The 21834-nt window shown below is 40.0% G+C and overlaps 1 pseudogene; it reads left to right on the top strand.

Annotated features, from left to right (window-relative positions):
• LOC109849994 lies at positions 837 to 19106 on the top strand (annotated as a pseudogene).

Raw genomic sequence — 21834 nt, 5'->3', positions numbered from 1 at the left:
GGTTTAAAAAAAAAAAAAAAAAAAAAAAAGGGTAGCATGTGTTATAGTCTTTTGGCACTTGATTAAAATTCCAAGAGTATTTACGCGAATTATCTAAATAGATGGCACTTGAATACCCTATTGTCTTGCCACTTTACAGTTAAATACCCTAAACTTTAAAAAGCAACAAATTGTAAAAAAAGTAGTATTTTGATCCCCTAGTCGTAAAAAAATGGCACACTAGAATTTTTTGTTAGTTGTACGTATGAATATTTCTAGGGATATTCCCATGTGATTGGCACGTGAGATCTTATAATCGCATTGATCCATTTTTGATCTTATTTACCACTATACCCGTCCTTTTTGTTTTATTAATTTCTATGGAGGGATATTTTTGTCATAAGGGATTTTTTAACGGCGTTTACCATATTCTAATGGTCGATAATTCAGGGTATTTATGTGCTTCTTTTTACAACGTAGGAAGTGTAAATGTGGTGAAACAATACGGTATTGAAGTGTCATTTTGCCTATAAAATGCATATCAGGTGGAGTGTGTTTAAAAATTACGGTGTCGACGTGTCAAATAACAACATCCTGGTCTATGTATACTCTTTTGGGCTAATTGATTACGGCGCTTTTCTGCAAAAGCCAATGGGGTTTGATGTGCTTTTGAAAGTTATTGGCGTTTACTGCAACATAATGAAAGGGTTTGGGGGTTTAGTGTAAGTTACCCAATAATTAAAACTATCAAGTCTTAGCGCTGAAACACACGGCGCGTGATGGTACCAGATAGATAAAGACTTCTTAAGGAGCACCGAAACTATCCTAACCGATAAAGCGCGCTAGGGCTTTTTTCCAATTCTCCCAGCCAAGGGTTTATCCATAAATTCCAAAATCTCTCAAATTTATCAACTTTCTCACCCAATCTGTACGTGATGCGATCCCTATTTCCCGTTACAATTCCTCATTTCTTATTCTCGCTCAATCTGAAAATGGTTCCCAAAATTGTTTAGTCGCAGTTTATAATTGATGGCGACTTCACAGCAAATTGGATCGCGATTGGCGATGAGTAAGGGAGTTCCGAGCTTCGGTGGGCTTGGATCCTCACCGTCGACGTTTAGGGTTTCTCCCGCAATTGGATCGTTGGGACCTGGAATCGATCGGAGGAGGTTCAGGGGACTGGCTATTAAGGCTGCCACTGTGGTCGCCCCTACGGTATAAATGCCAACTATTTCCCAAAAAAAATTCATTTTTCTTTATTTGGAGGGAAATGTTGGTTTTTTTAGAATTTACTTGGGCCTGTTTGGATTCGTAAGGGGTGAAGGGAAGTTAAGGGAAACTGAGTGAAGGGAAGGGAAGGGAATTCTTTTTTCCTTGGTTACACCCTAATTTGGAGGTAACAATTTTTATACTATTAGGGGGTGAACCAAGGTGAATGGAGGTGAATTAACTTCACCTCCTAAGTGTTCCCAAACAAAGTGAATGGAGGTGAATGGTTCCCCTAACTTCCCTTCACCCTCATTCCCCTCAATCCAAACAAGCCCTTAGGATTCAGTCGAGTAATTTGCTCTAAATTTGAGCTTTTATGTACTGCAACTATCCAGAAGTGGTTGCGTTTTTTTGGGAGGTGGAGAAAGAGAGGAGTAGTCTAGAGGCCCCTAAGTTTTACTTCCTTTTTTTAAAAAGGCCCTATGGTTTTATTTTTGACATAGAAGCTCCTAAGTTTTATGGCTCTTCTCTACGAAGCCCTCAACATTCTTTTTTTCACAATAAAGCCCCCAAGTTCTACCCTTTTCTTCTACAATGTCCTTAAGTTTTAACATTCTCTTCTACAAAGCCCTCAAAGTCTTGGGAGCTCGCCAGAAGCTTGCGGTCGTGGAGAGGCTTGGGAGCTCGCCAGAAGCTTCGAACCTCGCCTGTGTGATCACGAGCTCGCTTGCTCGTGATGTGTTCGCTCGCGCCTCTTGTGCCAGTGGATGCCGGCTAATGCTAGCTGGATCGGAGGTCTAGGGTTTCTTCAGGCCCGCAGGCGACCCACAATAGGCGAGCCCCATCTCCACACCAGGCGAGCCCTCGCCCTCGCCTGCATGCGAGCTTCACGTCTCTTGTGCGAGTGGATGCCAGCTAATGCCAGCTGGATCGGAGGTCTAGGGTTTCCCTATAAAAGGGAAACCCTATTTACGAGAGGGGTTTGAGTGGAGCTGTGAAATTTTCAGCGGCGGTGGTTTTATTCTCTCTGCGATTTTATACCCAAATTTGTCCTGTTCTTATTAACTAAAGAGAAGGGGGTTGGTGAATTATAAAGGGGGTAATTAAGAGAGAGTTATTTGAAGAGAGCAAGGTTTTAAATATCGGTCGATAATCCGATATTATCTCCGAGTTATCGGTTTTGGGAGCTTTCTGATAGGATAAGTTAGAATTTAAATCAGTTATCTTTTTTGGGGTTTATCGGCAATAATGCGGCGATAAAGGTGATTATCGGCCGATATTAGCGGTTCTAAAAATCGGAATTATCGGGCCACGCTATATGGTTGTGATTTTGGGTAATGAGTAGTTTTTTAGTGAACTTGAAATCCGACACGATCCGTTCTTTACAATAAAACTTAAAGTCGATTAAGTAGCCCTAATCATCCGTTGTCTCTCCCCTCATTTGTGTGGCTGTGCCCACTGCCCTAATCCTCTGATCTCCATTTCTCTTTGGACTTCGTCGACCTTGACGCTCGCCTCGCCGACTTCGATGCTCGCCTCCGCTCCTCTTCGGACTCCGCTGACCTCAACGCTATCAACTTCGACCATTCGACGCTGCTTTCTCATCGACATTAACTTCATCGATTTGACGACTTCGACTGATGTTGTGCTCTCTCTATCGACGTCATCATCAACTGATCTGATTGACTTGACGACGTTGACCGACGCTGAGCTCTCCATCGATGCCGAGCTCTCTCCATCGATGTCGAGCTCTCTCCATCGACACCATCATCAACTGTGACTTCGACAATATGACTTGGACTCTCCATCGACGTCACGCCCTCAACACAACTTCTAAAGTTGTAGCAACAAATAATATTCACTATTCAGTTGGTTTTTCTCTAGTTATTTAGTGAGGTTGAGAGAATGAAAGAGGGGAGTATGGTTAGATTACAATTTGGGGTATTATATTATATATATACATCATATGGTATATCACTCTGATAAATACTACTTATCCCCGATATATCTCCGATTTTTGCTATCCGATAAGGATTTTGACTGTCCGAAAAATCACCGATAACCGATATTTAAGACCTTGGAAGAGAGTTTGAGCGGTGATTTGGGTGAGGCGAAGCGCATTTTAGGGATGAAGATCGGCAGAGACAAGAAGAATGACAGAATTTGTTTGACACAGGTGGCTTATTTGAAGAAAGTTCTACAACGATTTCATGTTAGCATGGATACGAAGCCAGTTAGTGTACCATTGGGAGCCCATTTGAAACTTTTAGCTGATCTTTCACAGATAACAGTTGAAGATCGAGAGTTGATGTCGAAGACTCCATATGCGAGCGCGGTTAGGAGCTTGATGTACGTGATGGTATGTACGAGATCAGATTTGTCACAGGCGATGAGCATGGTTTCGAGATACATGCACGATTCAGGAGTGGGTCAATGGGACGCCGTGGGATGGATTTTGAGGTACATTTGAGGTACGCTCAATATTGGTATGATTTATGAGCGGGACACTACAAGTGGGCAGTTATGTATTGGCTACGTTAATTCGGATTATGCTGGAGATTTGGATAAGCGCCGGTCTACGACGGGATATGTGTTCACTTTGATCCGTACGTCGGTGTGTTAGAGATGCACCTTACAGTCTACGGTGACTTTGTCTACGATGGAGGCAGAGTATATGACGATTACGGAGGCTGTGAAGGAGGTTATTTGGTTTCGAGAACTTTTGGAGGAACTTGGTATATCACAGCGGTTCGTCACTATTCATTGTAATAGTATGAGTGTTATTTATTTGGTGAAGAATCAGGTTTTTCATGCGAGAATGAAACACATTGACGTTCGTTATCACTTCGTCCAGATGTTCTTGAAGATGGAGATGTAGAGATAGTGAAGGTCCACACGAAGGATAATCCGACGGATATGCTCACAAAGATGGTTCCGAGCAACAAGTTTGATCATTGTTAAAAATTGTTACACATTTATAATTATTGAGGCCGTTGACGACCATTTGGCAGAACTACGATTAGCTTGATCTCAGTCAGAGGGTACGTAGGCAGCCATAGTATAATGGTGTAGCTATTTTGGGCCTGGTTTGGCTCTTGCGGTGTTCTTCTGGTGTTCGTCCAAAATTTGAGGCTTATTAAATGATGAACGATGTGGAGAATTGAAGAAGAACGTACCTGGTGGAGCTCGCCTGAAGCGCGGGCATGGAGAGGCGTGAAGCTCGACTGCAGGCAAGGGCGAGGGCGAGGGCTCGCCTGGTGTGGAGATGGGGCTCGCCTATTGTGGGTCGCCTGGCCTGTGTGATCACGAGCTCGCTTACTCGTGATGTGTTCGCCCGCGCCTCTTGTGCGAGTGGATGCCAGCTGGATCGGAGGTCTAGGGTTTCCCTATAAAAGGGAAACTCTATTCACGAGAGGGGTTTGAGCGGAGTTGTGAAATTTTCAGCGACGGTGGTTTTATTCTCTCTGCGATTTTATCCCCAAATTTGTCCTATTCTTATTAACTAAGGAGAAGGGGGTTGGTGAATTATAAAGGGGGTAATTAAGAGAGAGTTATTTGAAGAGTGTTTGAGCGGTGATTTTATATTAAAATCACCTGCTATTTGATTGAGAGATCTCAAGATTGAGATCTTCTTTCTTATTTGTAACTTCTTACGATTAATAAGAAATTATTTGTGTCGCTCCTGTGGACGTAGGCAAATTGCCGAACCACGTAAAATATCTGTGTTTGTGATTGGTTTGTCATATTTATTTGGATTGTACTCGAGTTAGGTTTATTTCTCTTCTCACATGCTTACGGACTCGTTCGGTGTGCGAGCACGCTTCCGCAAAGGCGCGCAACAAGGTTAGTGGGTGACTAACTGAATCTGCCAGCTCTTTACTTTTTTTTTAATGCAAGCATTATTTATTATATTGCATGTGTTGGAGTGTAATAATATAACCCTCAGTCCACCGTAACTTGGAATTTTGATGTAGTGGAAGTGTCTTTGACACGGTACCAAAGCAAATAAGGTTCAAATATTCCTGCAAGCAACGAACTTGAAGTGGATTTTTTTTTTTGGGGGGTGGGGGTATAAATGATGATGTTGTGTGAATCCATCTTTCGGTCCATGAAAGTAGCATGCAATCCTTAGGGAATGTTTGGGAATAAAAATATAACCCCAACGTTCACCATGACTTCATAACTTTGGTGCAAGGAAAAAGACCTTTGATGTTATGTTTGTTATGTTTGGTACCGGCTTTCTAAAATTTTTAAAATTGTCCATGTAACTGTAAAGAGAAATCAACTATCTATCTTTTTGATGTTTAAAACTTCCAAATTCATCCTTTTGAAAATTCATTCCTGAGCATAGATAAAATTGGATTTCAATGCTAACTCTTCGAAATCTGATCATGGTTTCAGTATACTTCTGTTAAGCCCTTGGGCGATAGAGTGCTGATGAAGATCAAGTCTTCTGAGGAGAAAACAACGGGAGGCATATTGCTGCCAACTGCTGCTCAATCAAAGCCCCAGAATGGTGAGGTGGTTGAAGTTGGTGATGGTAGAACCATTGGCAAGAACAAAGTCGGCATTAGTGTTCATGTACATCCTAAGTCAACTCAAATAGCTTCCAATGACGACTATCTAATGTGTTCAGATAACATAAAATGAGCGGTGGTTCACAACTGGTATACATATAATGGCATACAAACATTATTATATATACTACAACCAAGGCGTAATAGCACTTAAATACCTAATAGTTTCACTCCTTTAGCACTCATGTACCCTCAGTTGTATTTCGTAGCATATATATACCCTGAGTTGTTAATTGACATGTTATTACCCTATGTTATGCAAACGTGGAAATTTTTATCCGAAAGTTCCCATATAACATTCATATGTTAATTTTAGAGGGTTTTAACCATTAATATTTGTTAAATTGCTATTAATCCTACACCAATTTCTAACTTAAATGTATCCTAATTTTATTTTAAAATAGAACTTGGAAAGATTTAACAATGCATTCAACAAACTTAATAGATAGAAAATCATGGATCATAGCACATGGAAATTGCAAATTTTAAAGCACATTGAAAAAGTTTCACTAGGTCAAAACAAATATGGTCAGAAATCGCAGGTTATTGTCTATCAAAATTGCGTTGTTAGGGGGAAAACAACTTGATTTCTACTGGGTTGAAATGTACGAAATGCACGACAAATGATAAACATGGTTGGTTATAGTGAAGGGTTTTTTTAGATCTCGCAAAACCCCCCCCAAAAAAGCCACCAAATGTAGTAAATAAAATCACACAAGATTTAACGTGAAAACCCTCAACAGGGAAAAACCACGGGATCAAAATCAATCAGCTATTACCTTCAAATTACAATCTTTTACACGGACAAAGACTGCTAAACCCTCTCTCTCTTCTCTCTCTTCACTTCTAACAATAAAAGGATACATATAGAGAAACCAAAACCCTATCTCTAGCCTAACTTCCTAATTAGAATAAGATTCAAACTCCCAATCATGATGGAACCCAAACTCCTAATCATGATAGATCCCTAACCTTACCTAATTCTCATGAAGTTATACAAAGAATTAAAAACTCTATCCTAACTTGAAGTTTGAGTAGATACCTAACATATCCTCCCTCGACGAAAAATCTCCAAGTGTCTTAACGACTTCAGAAAAACTCACTCTCTTCATCTTGTTCTTCACCTCTCCCTTGTGGACTAGAGTCTGAGAAGAGTAATATGCACCATTAACAGATCGCCCATCTAAATAGCAAATATGATTGCTACTCTTCCTCCCTCGCAAAATCAAATTGCCATCTCTATACACATTGCACCATTCTCCTTCACCCACATACTTGTACTCACGTGATGTTATCTCACCCAACGAAATTAAATTAGCACCACATGTCGGCACATATCTCACATGATAAATAATTCTGACCTTCCCAGTGTGAAGCTTGAGGCGAACACTTCTAACACCTTCAACCTTCATCTTCTCGTTGTTTCCAACAATCACGTCGTTAAATTCTTCATCTGTCTTTAATGTGTTAAAATAATTTTTGTTGTTGCAAACGTGCATAGAGGCTGCAGAATCTAACACCTAAGTGTTACTCACATTAGTACCTATACTCTGCATCAATAAAACCACATCTTCATCACACACAACCACTGAGGAGTCCATATTCTTCCCATTTTCTTGAAGCTTCATCTGTCGAATACTCTTCAAATCATTACACATCTGGGAACATCTGAACTGAATGTGATCATTCTCTCCGCAATAATAGCACTCCTTTTCGCTGTCATCCCGGGCCCGAGATTTTGACCTTCCTCGATAACTGTCACATCTTCCCGTACTCCTCCCTCGATTAGAACCTTCAAAAGCTAGTGCACTCTCACCACCATTAGATACGCTCTTTTTTCTCATCATTCTTTTATTCTCACGTAGGAGTGTTGTCACATTGTCGAACTTCAAAGTCTGCTTTCCTGCAATTATCGTCTGACCTAACGGCTTGTACGACTTCGGCAAGGAAGACAATAGGAGTAGCGCATGCTCTTCTTCTTTAATCTCCTCATCAATATTCATAAGTTGGTAAACTAGCTGATTAAAGGTATTGATGTGGTCTTGAATTGCAGTATCTTTTTCCATCTTCAACAAATAAAGCTTTATCCTCAAACATAATCGATTGGTCATTGACTTTGACGCATAAATCCCTCGAGCCTTTCCCACAGCCCCCTTGGTGTGGTCTCTTGCATAACATTGTACTTGATCTCGGGGACGAGTGCCAAACGAATTGTGCTAGCCGTCCTTTTTTGCATGGAACTCCATTCAACATCCTTCAATCATTCAGGTTTCTTCTCCTCCAAAGCTTGATCAACACGCTATTGCACAAGAATATCTTGAACCGTGTACTGTCATACTGTAAAATTTGTCTTGTCATTGAATAGCGAATATCAAACTTCGGACCCGAAGAAGTCATCATCCTCTAACTACGATCATAACTCAAATCAGTCCTTGTAGATATTGAATTTGATAAAACCGACATAAAAAACGAACTCAGCACGTCGAAAAATCCTAGGAACGACTCCTGGATCATCGAAATCCGTCTCTAAATCCTCGGTCAAAAGACAAATCAACCTCAACCGTCGGATCTGTTGCTGCTACAGTACAATGAACAGTTCTGTCTCTGTGAACAGTTCCTCCGCTACAGTACAGTGATTGCTACAGTACCATTGCCGCCAATGTCGTTGCAAATCTCGAATCTCCATGAACCGTCGAACCTCGTTCTGATACTACTTGAAGGGTTTTTTTTAGATCTCGCAAAAATCCCAAAAAAGCCACCAAACGCAGCAAATAAAATCACACAAGATTTGGTGACAGTGCTATTGCTACAGTATCATTGCCGCCAATATCGTTGCAAATCTCGAATCTCCATGAACCGTCGAACCCGGCTCTGATACTACTTGAAGGGTTTTTTTTAGATCTCGCAAAAATCCCAAAAAAAACCACCAAACGCAGCAAATAAAATCACACAAGATTTAACGTGAAAACCCTCAACAGGAAAAAACCACGGAATCAAAATCAATCAGCTATCACCTTCAAATTACAATCTTTTGCACGGACAAAGACTGTCAAACCCTCTCTCTCTCTCTTCTCTCTCTTCACTTCTAACAATAAAATGATATATATAGAGAAACCAAAACCCTATCTCTAGCCTAACTTCCTAATTAGAATAAGATTCAAACTCCCAATCATGATGGAACCCGAACTCCTAATCATGATAGATCCCTAACCTTATCTAATTCTCATGAAGTTATACAAAGAATTAAAAACTCTATTCTAACTTGGAGTTTGAGTAGATACCCACCATATAGTCCATGAAAATTTTGAATGAAGTATGCCAAATAATTTGTATAAGGTAGAAACAAATAAAAATGGACTAAAATCGTGGATTATAGCCCATGAAAATTGTGTATTTTGAAGTACGCCGGATATCTATAAGGTTGACTTAACTGAAAATGGACAAAAATCGTGGGTTATAGCCATGAAAATTACGCATGTTGAAGCATGCTAAATGCTTTCTATAAGGTCGAAACAAATAAAACGGACAAAAATTATGGGTTATGGATGTTGAAGCATGCTAAATGCTTTCTATAAGGTCGAAACAAATAAAACGGACAAAAATTATGGGTTATGGCCCATGAAAATCGTGGGTTATAGCCCATGAAAATTGTGTATTTTGAAGTACGTCGGATATCTATAAGGTTGACTTAAGTGAAAATGGACAAAAATCGTGGGTTATAGCATGCTAAATGACAAAAATCGTGCGATGAAAATTACGCATTTTGAAGCATGTTAAATGCTTTCTATAAAGTCGAAACAAATAAAAACGGACAAAAATTTTGTGTTATGGCCCATGAAAATTGTGTATTTTGAAGTATGCCAAATAGTTTCTATAAGGTCGAATCAAACGAAAATGGGCAAAAATCGTGGGTTATGTATAGCCCGTGAAAATTGCGTATTTTGAAGTACGCCAAATTATTATTACAAGGTCGAAACAAATGAAAATGGTCAAAAATCGTGGATTATAGTCCATAGCAATTTGTGTATTTTGAAGTACGTCAAATAGTTTTTGTATGGTCCCATGAAAATTGCATATTTTAAAGTACGTCAAATAATTTCTGTTAGGTCAAAACAAATGAAAACGTGGAAACGTGGAAATTTTTATCCGAAAGTTCCCATATAACATTCATATGTTAATTTTAGAGGGTTTTAACCATTAATATTTGTTAAATTGCTATTAATCCTACACCAATTTCTAACTTAAATGTATCCTAATTTTATTTTAAAATAGAACTTGGAAAGATTTAACAATGCATTCAACAAACTTAATAGATAGAAAATCATGGATCATAGCACATGGAAATTGCAAATTTTAAAGCACATTAAAAAAGTTTCACTAGGTCAAAACAAATATGGTCAGAAATCGCAGGTTATTGTCTATCAAAATTGCGTTGTTAGGGGGAAAACAACTTGATTTCTACTGGGTTGAAATGTACGAAATGCACGACAAATAAACATGGTTGGTTATAGTGAAGGGTTTTTTTTAGATCTCACAAAAACTCCCCAAAAAAGCCACCAAATGTAGTAAATAAAATCACACAAGATTTAACGTGAAAACCCTCAACAGAGAAAAACCACGGGATCAAAATCAATCAGCTATTACCTTCAAATTACAATCTTTTACATGGACAAAGACTGCTAAACCCTCTCTCTCTTCTCTCTCTTCACTTCTAACAATAAAAGGATACATATAGAGAAACCAAAACCCTATCTCTAGCCTAACTTCCTAATTAGAATAAGATTCAAACTCCCAATCATGATGGAACCCAAACTCCTAATCATGATAGATCCCTAACCTTACCTAATTCTCATGAAGTTATACAAAGAATTAAAAAATCTATCCTAACTTTGAGTTTGAGTAGATACCTAACATATCCTCCCTCGAAGAAAAATCTCCAAGTGTCTTAACGACTTCAGAAAAACTCACTCTCTTCATCTTGTTCTTCACCTCTCCCTTGTGGACTAGAGTCTGAGAAGAGTAATCTGCACCATTAACGGATCGCCCATCTAAATAGCAAATATGATTGCTACTCTTCCTCCCTCGCAAAATCAAATTGCCATCTCTATACACATTGCACCATTCTTCTTCACCCACATACTTGTACTCACGTGATGTCATCTCACCCAACGAAATTAAATTAGCACCACATGTCGGCACATATCTCACATGATAAAGAATTCTGACCTTCCCAGTGTGAAGCTTGAGGCGAACACTTCTAACACCTTCAACCTTCATCTTCTCGTTGTTTCCAACAATCACGTCGTTAAATTCTTTATCTGTCTTTAATGTGTTAAAATAATTTTTGTTGTTGCAAACGTGCATAGAGGCTGCAGAATCTAACACCTAAGTGTTACTCACATTAGTACCTATACTCTGCATCAATAAAACCACATCTTCCTCACACACAACCACTGAGGAGTCCATCTTCTTCCCATTTTCTTGAAGCTTCATCTGTCGAATACTCTTCAAATCATTACGCATCTGGGAACATCTGAACTGAATGTGATCATTCTCTCAGCAATAATAGCACTCCTTTTCGCTGTCGTCCCGGGCCCGAGATTTTGACCTTCCTCGATAACTGTCACATCTCCTCGTACTCCTCCCTCGATTAGAACCTTCAAAAGCTAGTGCACTCTCACCACCATTAGATACGCTCTCTTTTCTCATCATTCTTTTATTCTCACGTAGGAGTGCTGTCACATTGTCGAACTTCAAAGTCTGCTTTCCTGCAATTATCGTCTGACCTAACGGCTTGTACGACTTCGGCAAGGAAGACAATAGGAGTAGTGCATGCTCTTCTTCTTTAATCTCCTCATCAATATTCATAAGTTGGTAAACTAGCTGATTAAAGGTATTGATGTGGTCTTGAATTGTAGTATCTTTTTCCATCTTCAACGAATAAAGCTCCATCCTCAAACACAATCGATTGGTCATTGACTTCGACGCATAAATCCCCTCGAGCCTTTCCCACAGCCCCCTTGGTGTGGTCTCTTGCATACCATTATACTTGATCTCGGGGACAAGTGCCAAACGAATTGTGCTAGCCGTCCTTTTTTGCATGGAACTCCATTCAACATCCTTCAATCATTCAGGTTTCTTCTCCTCCAAAGCTTGATCAACACGCTATTGCACAAGAATATCTTGAACCGTGCACTATTATACTGTAAAATTTGTCTTGCCATTGAATAGCGAATATCAAACTTCGGACCCGAAGAAGTCATCATCCTCTAAGTACGATCATAACTCAAATCAGTCCCTGTAGATATTGAATTTGATAAAACCGACATCAAAAACAAACTCAGCACGTCAAAAAATCCTAGGAACGACTCCTGGATCACCGAAATCCGTCTCTAAATCCTCGGTCAAAAGACAAATCAATCTCAACCGTCGGATCTGTTGCTGCTACAGTGCAATGAACAGTTCCGTCGCTGTAAACAGTTCCTCCGCTATAGTACCGCGGTTGCTACAGTACCATTGCCGCCAATGTCGTTGCAAATCTCGAATCTCCATGAACCGTCGAACCCCGTTCTGGTACTACTTGAAGGGTTGATCTCGCAAAAATCCCAAAAAAGCCCCCAAACGCAGCAAATAAAATCACACAAGATTTGGTGACAGTGCTATTGCTACAGTACCATTGCCGCCAATGTCGTTGCAAATCTCGAATCTCCATGAACCGTCGAACCCGGCTCTGATACTACTTGAAGGGTTTTTTTTTAGATCTCGCAAAAATCACCAAAAAAACTACCAAACGCAACAAATAAAATCACACAAGATTTAACGTGAAAACCCTCAACAGGAAAAAACCACGGAATCAAAATCAATCAGCTATCACCTTCAAATTACAATCTTTTGCACGGACAAAAACTGTCAAACCCTCTCTCTCTCTCTTCTCTCTCTTCACTTCTAACAATAAAAGAATATATATAGAGAAACCAAAACTCTATCTCTAGCCTAACTTCCTAATTAGAATAAGATTCAAACTCCCAATCATGATGGAACCCGAACTCCTAATCATGATAGATCCCTAACCTTATCTAATTCTCATGAAGTTATACAAAGAATTAAAAACTCTATTCTAACTTGGAGTTTGAGTAGATACTCAACATATAGTCCATGAAAATTTTGAATGAAGTATGCCAAATAATTTGTTTAAGGTAGAAACAAATAGAAATGGACTAAAATTGTGGATTATAGCCCATGAAAATTGTGTATTTTGAAGTACGTCGGATATCTATAAGGTTGACTTAACTGAAAATGGACAAAAATCGTGGGTTATAGCCATGAAAATTACGCATGTTGAAGCATGCTAAATGCTTTCTATAAGGTCGAAACAAATAAAACGGACAAAAATTATGGGTTATGTCCCATGAAAATCGTGGGTTATAGCCCATGAAAATTGTGTATTTTGAAGTACGCCGGATATCTAAAAGGTTGACTTAAGTGAAAATGGACAAAAATCGTGGGTTATACCCATGAAAATTACGCATTTTGAAGCATGCTAAATGCTTTCTATAAGGTCGAAACAAATAAAAACGGACAAAAATTATGGGTTATGGCCCATGAAAATTGTGTATTTTGAAGTATGCCAAATAGTTTCTATTAGGTCGAACCAAATGAAAACGGGTGAAAATTATGGGTTATGTATAGCCCGTGAAAATTGTGTACGCCAAATTATTATTATAAGGTCGAAACAAATGAAAATGGGCAAAAATCGTGGATTATAGTCCATAGCAATTTGTGTATTTTGAAGTACGTCAAATAGTTTTTGTATGGTCCCATGAAAATTGCATATTTTGAAGTACGACGAATAATTTCCGTTAGGTCAAAACAAATGAAAATGGATAGAACTCATGGTTTATTGTCCATAAAAATTGATCACAACTTATAACAAAGCTTTGCATTTGCTTTAGTGTTCAACCTATGCATGTCACATGTAATCCGGTAAGTTTGGCTGCATATACATTCCTTTATATTGAATCTTCCTGAAAGCAATTAGCCAGCTGTCTGAGAGAAACATTTGCAAGAGTAACTTAAGTTCTCTTTCAAAATCAGGTTGCAGTAGCTGAGGAGAAAACTGCAGGAGGCTTGCTGCTTACTGATGCTACCAAGGAGAAGCCTTCCATTGGCACAGTAAGATATTACACAGTTTCATGGTTCTTAACAAGACTGAATAGGACATCTATTTTTGTTTTTGTCTCCTCCTCGATCATCTATATTATAACTTGGGTTAACTGCACTTTAATACCCAAAAGTTTCGCTGATCTTTAACTTTGATAACCTGAGCTATGAATTCGACAAAAAAAAAAAACACTCAACTTTCTCCACTTTTCAACTTTAATATCTTTTGTTACACCACCGTTCAGAGTTCTGCATAGATATCACCTGATATCATTTTTTTTTTTTTGAACCAAAAAAACAGGGAGAGATTCCCTGTTCATATATATTAGATATGTATAGAACAAAAGGGATGGAGTAATTACAAGTAAAACCAGACAAAAAAGAGGATAATAAGAACCAATAGATGATATAACCAGTGGGGAGCGGACCTTGTCGTCACCCACCAAGTCAAATCAAAGATGGTTCCTATAGACCCTGCTACACAACTAGAACTAGATATAGTACTTTAGACAAATATTACAAAACAAGAGCTATTGGTTCTGTTGGACCAATATCCACAAAATAACAAAAGGGGAGATGATGAGATTAGAAATTTTCCCCAACTCCATTGTTTTCGTCGAAAGTCACCTTAGTCATTGATTTCATTAAACGTTACAAATGAATTCAAATAACAAAAGAAAAAGATTACAACTTTCTTGAAAATAAACGCAAGATCCGTTTATCGGCTCTTGCTTGCGTGGGTTCTTCGCCGGTGCCGGGGTTAATCCGTGGACGACCGCGAATCAGATCCGGTTGATGAAAATTTGGCAGAGCTTCTACCTCACCAAGGGGGTATTTGCTTGAAGTCCTGTAATCGACAAAGCGATATCAGGGCTCTTCTCGAGATTAAGACAAAGCCTAATCTCAAGGAACGGACGTACGAGCTTCGGATCCTTCGAACGGCTTCTCCTTTGTTCCGAAGTTCGCCGGGATCTCGCTGTCCTTTGCTGAAATTTCGTGCTCCTTCACTCTCCAATCCAGCAGCACCTCGTCCTCTTGATAAAATTCCAGATCCAGAAAATGGAGGCCTTTGGCTCATATTTATAGGCCTCGAATGCGGTTATTTGGATGAGAATAAGTGATTTGGCTCTATCTTCAGTCAACAGCAGCCTAACCACGTTTGGGGATGATCTCAAGTCAGTTAAGAACCTCTGGAACCGATAAACCCTGCAAAAAACCAATTTAAAACCGTCAAAACGTGATTTGAAATATTAGACTGCGCGGCGGAACGATCTGACCCGCGCTCGCGCGGGTCGGAATAATCCGACCCGCGCTCGCGCGGGTCGGAATCATCCGACCCGCGCTTGTGCGGGTCGGATTAATCCGACCCGCACTTGCGCGGGTCGGAATCATCCGACCTGCGCTTGTGCGGGTCGGATCATTCCGACCCGCACATGACGAGGCGGTTTGTCGTGTGCGCGTTTGACCGGCGCGCACGAGTTGGTTGATGTGTGCGCGTTGACTGGCGCGCACGAGGTGATTGACGTGCGTGCGTTGATCGGCGCACGAGTTTGTTGATGTGTGCTCGTTGACCAGCGCACACGAGTTGGTTGACGTGCGCGCGTTGACCGGCGCGCACGAGTCGGTTGACGAGAGCACGTTGACCGACACACACGAGATGATCTGACGTACGCGCGTTGACCGGCGTGCACGGGTTGAATGGCGTGAGTGCGCTGAGCGACGTGCGTGAGCTGATTAGGTGAATCTCTTTGACTCGCCCATTCATTGCTTCGGATTTCGTGCGGGCTCTCGTAGACAATTTTAGACGCCTACATCCATCATCCTGAGCAGCTTTGGCTAGCTCCTTCAAACCTAGACCGATTGCTGCTCTGTGCATGCTCGCTGCTCTTCTTCCTGAGGCAGCACCTGTCCATAACAAGGTAAAACGGGCAATATGAGCTGCTATGATCATGGGAGATGTAGATACACCATTAAAAATCTTATTATTTCTGCTAAACCAGATTCTCCAACAGCAACAGGGCAGGAGAACTCTCCATAGGCATCTGATACGGTAGTCACAAAACTGGTTAGAGGATCCAGAGAGAAGAGCTGAGATATCTTGCGGCCAAATGTCAGAGGAGAGGTTATGGGTGATCAGAAACCAAACTTCTCTCAGGACTGAACAATTGGCAAAAAGATGTTCATGGGTCTCGCTAGCAGAATTACATAAAGGACATGTATTGTCACCCGTCCACCCTTTTTTGGAGAGCACATCTTTTGTTTGAAGCTTCTGATGGCTAAGGAGCCAAAGGAAAATTTTGACTTTGTGGGGAGTGGGAGATTTCCAAATGAAGTTGAATAAGTGAGATGTAATGCCCCCTGAGACAAGGAATCTGTAGTATGAGTTGACGGTGAACTCACTGGATTGATGTAGGGGCCAACTAATCTTATCATGTGCTTGAATGTCCGGAGTCTTGGATAGAGCTAGAATGGAGTGCAAGTGATTGATGTCTTCTCTAGTCACTGTGGAGTGAGCTCTCCTGATGATGGGGTGCCATCTCCATACGTTATTAATGAATACACCTTGGGAAAAGACTGAGCTGGAATGAGAGAAGGCGAGTTGAAAAATTCTTGGGTATAAGCTCATGAGGGTATTAGCACCGAGCCATTTATCATGCCAGAATCTACAAGAAGTGCCGTCCCCTATAGACCACTGAACCTGGCTAAAGAAAGAGTCATGAATACCAAAAAGGTCTCTGAACAAGTTGGAGGCTGATGCCTTGGGAGGACTCACTAAAGGGTTGGAGGAATTGGATGAATATATAGACCAAATGACCTTGCTAATGAATGAGTTTTTGAGACTGATTTTCCATAACCACTTGGATAGAAGAGCCTGGTTGAAAGAGTGGAGGTTGATGACTCCAAGACCCCCCTCAACCTTGGGTTTACAAACAGTTCCCCAGCTGATTAAACTCCTAGGTTTGGAAGTGTTGGGGTAGCAACCCCATAGAAATCTCCTTCTAATTCTATCAATGGAGTTGATGAGCCAGGAAGGGAGTTTAAAGAAGGACATATAGTAAAGAGGGATTGAAGATAGAACTGAATTGAGAAGAGTGAGTCTACCACCAATAGATAGAGATTTTTGTTTCCACACAGACAACTTTTTTGAAAGAGAGTCGAGCATGGGTTGCCACTCTAATCTGGAAAGAGAACCCCTTTTAAGGGGAAGGCCAAGATAGGAGAAAGGAAGGGTACCAAGAGAGCAGTTAAGATAGTTAGCGAGAGTGGTACCTTTGTTGGGGATTCTACCCAGATAGTAGAGGTGAGATTTGGCCTGATTCATGGATAGTCCAGAAGTAAGACCAAAGAGACGGAGGATGATTTTGAGAGTGAGAATGTCTCTACGAGTGGCTTTGCAGAAAATAAGGGTGTCATTTGCAAACTGGAGGGTTCTAATATGATTAAGCTCCCCTTTCAGATTAAGATCAGTGAGGTCTCCTGAGAGAGCACTAGAGGAGATCATCTTGGTCAGGACATCAACAATGAGCAGAAATAGGAGTGGGGAGAGGGGGTCACCCTGTTTGTGAGATCATCTTGGTCAGGACATCAACAATGAGCAGAAATAGGAGTGGGGAGAGGGGGTCACCCTGTTTGAGTCCCCTATGGCATTGAAAGAAAGCTGAAGGAGAGCCATTAACTAGGACTGCAGATTTGGCAGAAGATAGGAGGTTAAGAATCCAGGAGCACCATGTGTTACTGAAGCCTCTAGCTTTGAGGAGGTTGATGAGAAAGTCCCAACTCACACAATCAAAGGCCTTATAAAAATCAACCTTGATGGCACACAACTCTTTCTTGCCTGATGAACAGAAGTTGATCATTTCGTGAGCAAGAAGGAAGGAATCTAGAGCTGACTTACCATGTTGAAAGGCAGATTGAGATTGGTCTACTAGGGAAGTGATATGAGGTTTGAGTCTGTTGGCTAAAATTTTGGAAAATATTTTAACCGTGCTCAAGCTCAAGCGCCGTAAGATCGAGGGATCGCATGCGAGCGCGAGGCAGACGGCGGAGCTGCTGCGATCGGTGGTGTCGCATCAGCGGATGCCGCACACTAACCAGGCGTCGGCGCTGATCGATGCCGTCAAGGCCGTCGGCGAGCTGCTCATCGCTGCTAATACTGTGGGTATGCGCTTTCAATTTGCTGGTTTGAATATACTGCTGTTTTAATTTGGGTTTCTTTGATGCAAGTCCACGAGGAATTGGATAGCTTGCAATTGCTAGCTTTTTAAAGCATTACAGAAAGCGGATTCATCATTGTACTTTGCGTATGATTTACCTTGAAGATGTTCAAGGGGCTCTGCATATTGTTATATAGTTACGCACTAAACATTCGACAGGATAAGTAGTGATCGTCGATGAAAGACGAGCTACCGCGTTAGAGAACTCCGCGAGCTGCGGAGGTCTTAGTGGAACTAAAGTCGGCATTGGAGGTATCCAAGTTAATGTTTTCCCCCACCTCTTGCAAGAAGATCTGGCATGTATTAGCTTATGATGGCCTTAGGAGTAGTATTCTTTGAAGAGATTTTTTGCAGCTGAAACTAGTAAGCAGTTCTGATGATATTGGTCCTTGGTTTTGGCTTGGTGATTTCTATATATAGCAGTCAATTGCTGAATTTGGGAATGACCATGTAGCATTGTTGATGAAGGATTTGACCAAGCTTTACATTCAGTTATCACCTGATATCATTGAAATTTAAATCATGAATATATACATTTCTTCATTTTCTCAAACATAATGGACTAGCAAAAACTCTGAAACTAGCGGCTCCAGTGTGTCAAAGTTAGAACTCGGTGAAACTTTGGGGTATTAAACTACAAATAGCCCTTATTAACTTCCCTGCACGATGCGAGTACGTCATCTGTGTGCTGTACTTGAGCAGGTGGTTGCAGTTGGGCCTGGGCCACTGGATGAGGAGGGCAACAGGAAACAAGCAAGCCTGAGCCCAGGAAGCACTGTGTTGTATTCGAAGTATGCAGGAAGTGAGTTCAAAGGTGGAGATCGAAGGTTCAGATTACATCGCTTTGAGAGAATCTGATGTCCTTGCTGTTCTCTCTTCTTAGTTACTAACTTCAGCCTTTGATGTCTACAGATTTTGGTAGATAATGCTTTAGTTCTATTTCTAGCCGGTTGCTTCTTTTGAAATTTTCGATGCGTTTTTAGTCGAATTCATGTTTTTAGTTAAGGTGATTTCCTACGTATGATCGAAAGTGTTGCATGTAACGTTTGTTACGGCGTTTATCTTTTACGGCAAACCAGAAAACAACCTTTAATACAAGTAACATGTATAGACCTTTCTATTATCACTAAACTAACTAAAAATGATGATTGCGATAAAAAAATTTTTTTTATTAAAATGATGACTCTTAACCGACTAAGAAACAAGATTTGGCTCCAAATAATGAAGAGCATTTGCACAACTGCAACGGAGATGATATTTCCCGTTGGCATTTTTTTTTCTTCCGTCTAGACCCAAACCAAGATCTTTATTAATTAACCCCTCGGGGAAATAAAGCGTAAGGACAAAGATAGATTCTTTTGGCGAATGTGACAAATAGCAACTTGATACTTTTATTTTTGGGAATTATTAAACAAATGGTGCCCAAAACATATATATATTCACAAAATGAGATATACAAAAGGATTCGGATTAAATTGTTTGAATCTATTATATCACTAATAATATCCACATTCCAAATTTCATATTGCGGAGACCATAGTTCAGTATCAGTTGAGAAAAAAGAAGAAGACGAGAGCAAAAAATAGTGTGAAGGAGAAATATGTAAAAAATATTTTCTTTTATTATTTATCATGTTTTTTTTTTGGCCAACATTGCATAAATATTCCTATCTCATCTCTCGCATCATTCTGATTTTGGAGCCATAGACATCGTCATCAGCTGCTTATAAATAAATAAAAGAAAAGAAAATGAAAAGAAAAGGAAGATTAAAGTAATCATTTTGTTGTGGATAGAAAATGGAATATTCATGAAGCTCACGCTCAAATGAGATTGTTGGCTCAAGCACGAAGAAATGAGTGGCCTGTATACGTACTTCCTGGTGTTGTGGCGTTCATGGATACGTATTAATGTATGCATATTCATGTATACATTGAAATGGTTAATTTTAGTTTTGTTGACGTTCAGAAATTCCATCTAACCAACATTTCAATGTCGACGTGAATGAAGGCGTAATCCTATTTATGCTTCAATTAATGTGCTTACGAGGGGAATTTTCAATCAGAGCCCTTCGATCATGCAAATAGACTAGGAACGATGAAGAGACTGATGCATATTAGTCCCACATCGACGGGGATTGAAATCTCTGGCTTCCGCTGCGTGTTATAACTCACTGGTCCTCGGTTAGTAAAGGGCACGCAGCTGCGTGGTGAGCACAGAGCGAACTATTCTTTCGCCTTTTACTAAAGAATACCGTGTGCTCTCCACATCCAAGCAGCATACGCCACTTTTTGGAGGGTGTCCTTTTCACTGAAAGGGGCCCCAACAATTCTGAAGTTAAATATTTGAGTAGTTTTGTGTTTAACTCTAAACATTTGAGTAGTTTTGTGCATAATCTGTCGAAGTTGTATTGAAGCAAAATTCTTTTTTAGTTAAAATCTTAAGAAAGGTTAATTTTTTTATTTTTAAATTTCCTTAAAATCTTAAGCAAGGTTAATATCTTCTTCTTGCTGATGTCTTTTTGGTATTATAGAGAGTTTTAAAAGGGTTCTTTGAGAGTCTAAGGCTTTTGTCGTTGAGAGATCACTGTGAAATTTCTCTTTAACGCCTTTGCCTTTGTCGTGGATGTAGCTCAAATTGGGTGAACTATGTAAATTATGCGCTTCTAATAACTTATCGTTTATTCTCGTAGTTGTTCTTCGTAATTATTTCTGCTCGATTGTGCACTTACTCGGACAAATAGAACTTTCTCAATGTAGTTCTTCTGTGATAACCACACAACTTTTTTGTTTCTGATATCTAAAAATATCCACTCCAAGTTTTTTTGCTGCTCCCTGCAGGCGTTCCATTTCAAATGCTTTACTAGGCAAAGTCTTTAACTTGTTCAAATCAAATTTATCCTTAGTCCTATGTCGACATATAATGGTAAGTAAATGAAGAAACCATCATTCAATCTCCTCAAGTAAGCACACGCATCATATTTACTGATTCTTGCCTTCATGACAACTAGGCTAGTAACAATCAAAGTTCCACCTTCGGCTAAGTACTTGCACTCGTTGGCTCCAAAAGTGCCTAGAGAGTTGAGATTCTTTGTTAAATCTAAAGCATGACGAACATCTAACATTGTCCTCAACGTTCTAACTTCAATTGTACTTAATGCCACTCGCTTTACAAGGAGAATCATTTAGCACAACTCCACATTTAATTGATTTGCAGATGGAAAACAAATTCCGACTAGAGCACATGCGATATGTACAATCGGAATCTAAAATCCTGTCATCCTTGCATCTACTTGAATTTGTAGCCAATAGATCAAAACCATCAGACTCATCCTCAATAACGCTAGACTTTGCAAAATCTTTTGTGCTCTGACTTGTCTTCTTATCTTTATTCAAAGCTTCTAACATTCATTCATTGACATGCTATTTCTTCTTGCGATAGTTACAAAACTTATCCTTAGTCTTTGATTTTGACCTTGACTTGGTTTTATTGTTAGAATCACATTCCATGTTTCTGCCTTTATCCTTAGTCTTTGATTTTGACCTTGACTTGGTTTTATTGTTAGAATCACATTCCATGTTTCTGCCTCGAACATTTAGGGCTTCGCTTTTACCATCAGCGGTGGTTAACTCTTTATCTATCAACCGCTTCAAGAAAAAAAGATGATTTTATACGTTTCATTGAGATAGATTCTCTAC

The sequence above is a fragment of the Asparagus officinalis genome, chromosome 7, assembly GCF_001876935.1.
Source record: "Asparagus officinalis chromosome 7, Aspof.V1, whole genome shotgun sequence".
Taxonomy (NCBI): domain Eukaryota; kingdom Viridiplantae; phylum Streptophyta; class Magnoliopsida; order Asparagales; family Asparagaceae; genus Asparagus; species Asparagus officinalis.
Note: the sequence above shows the minus strand (reverse complement) of the source record. Positions and strands in the feature narration are given on the sequence as shown.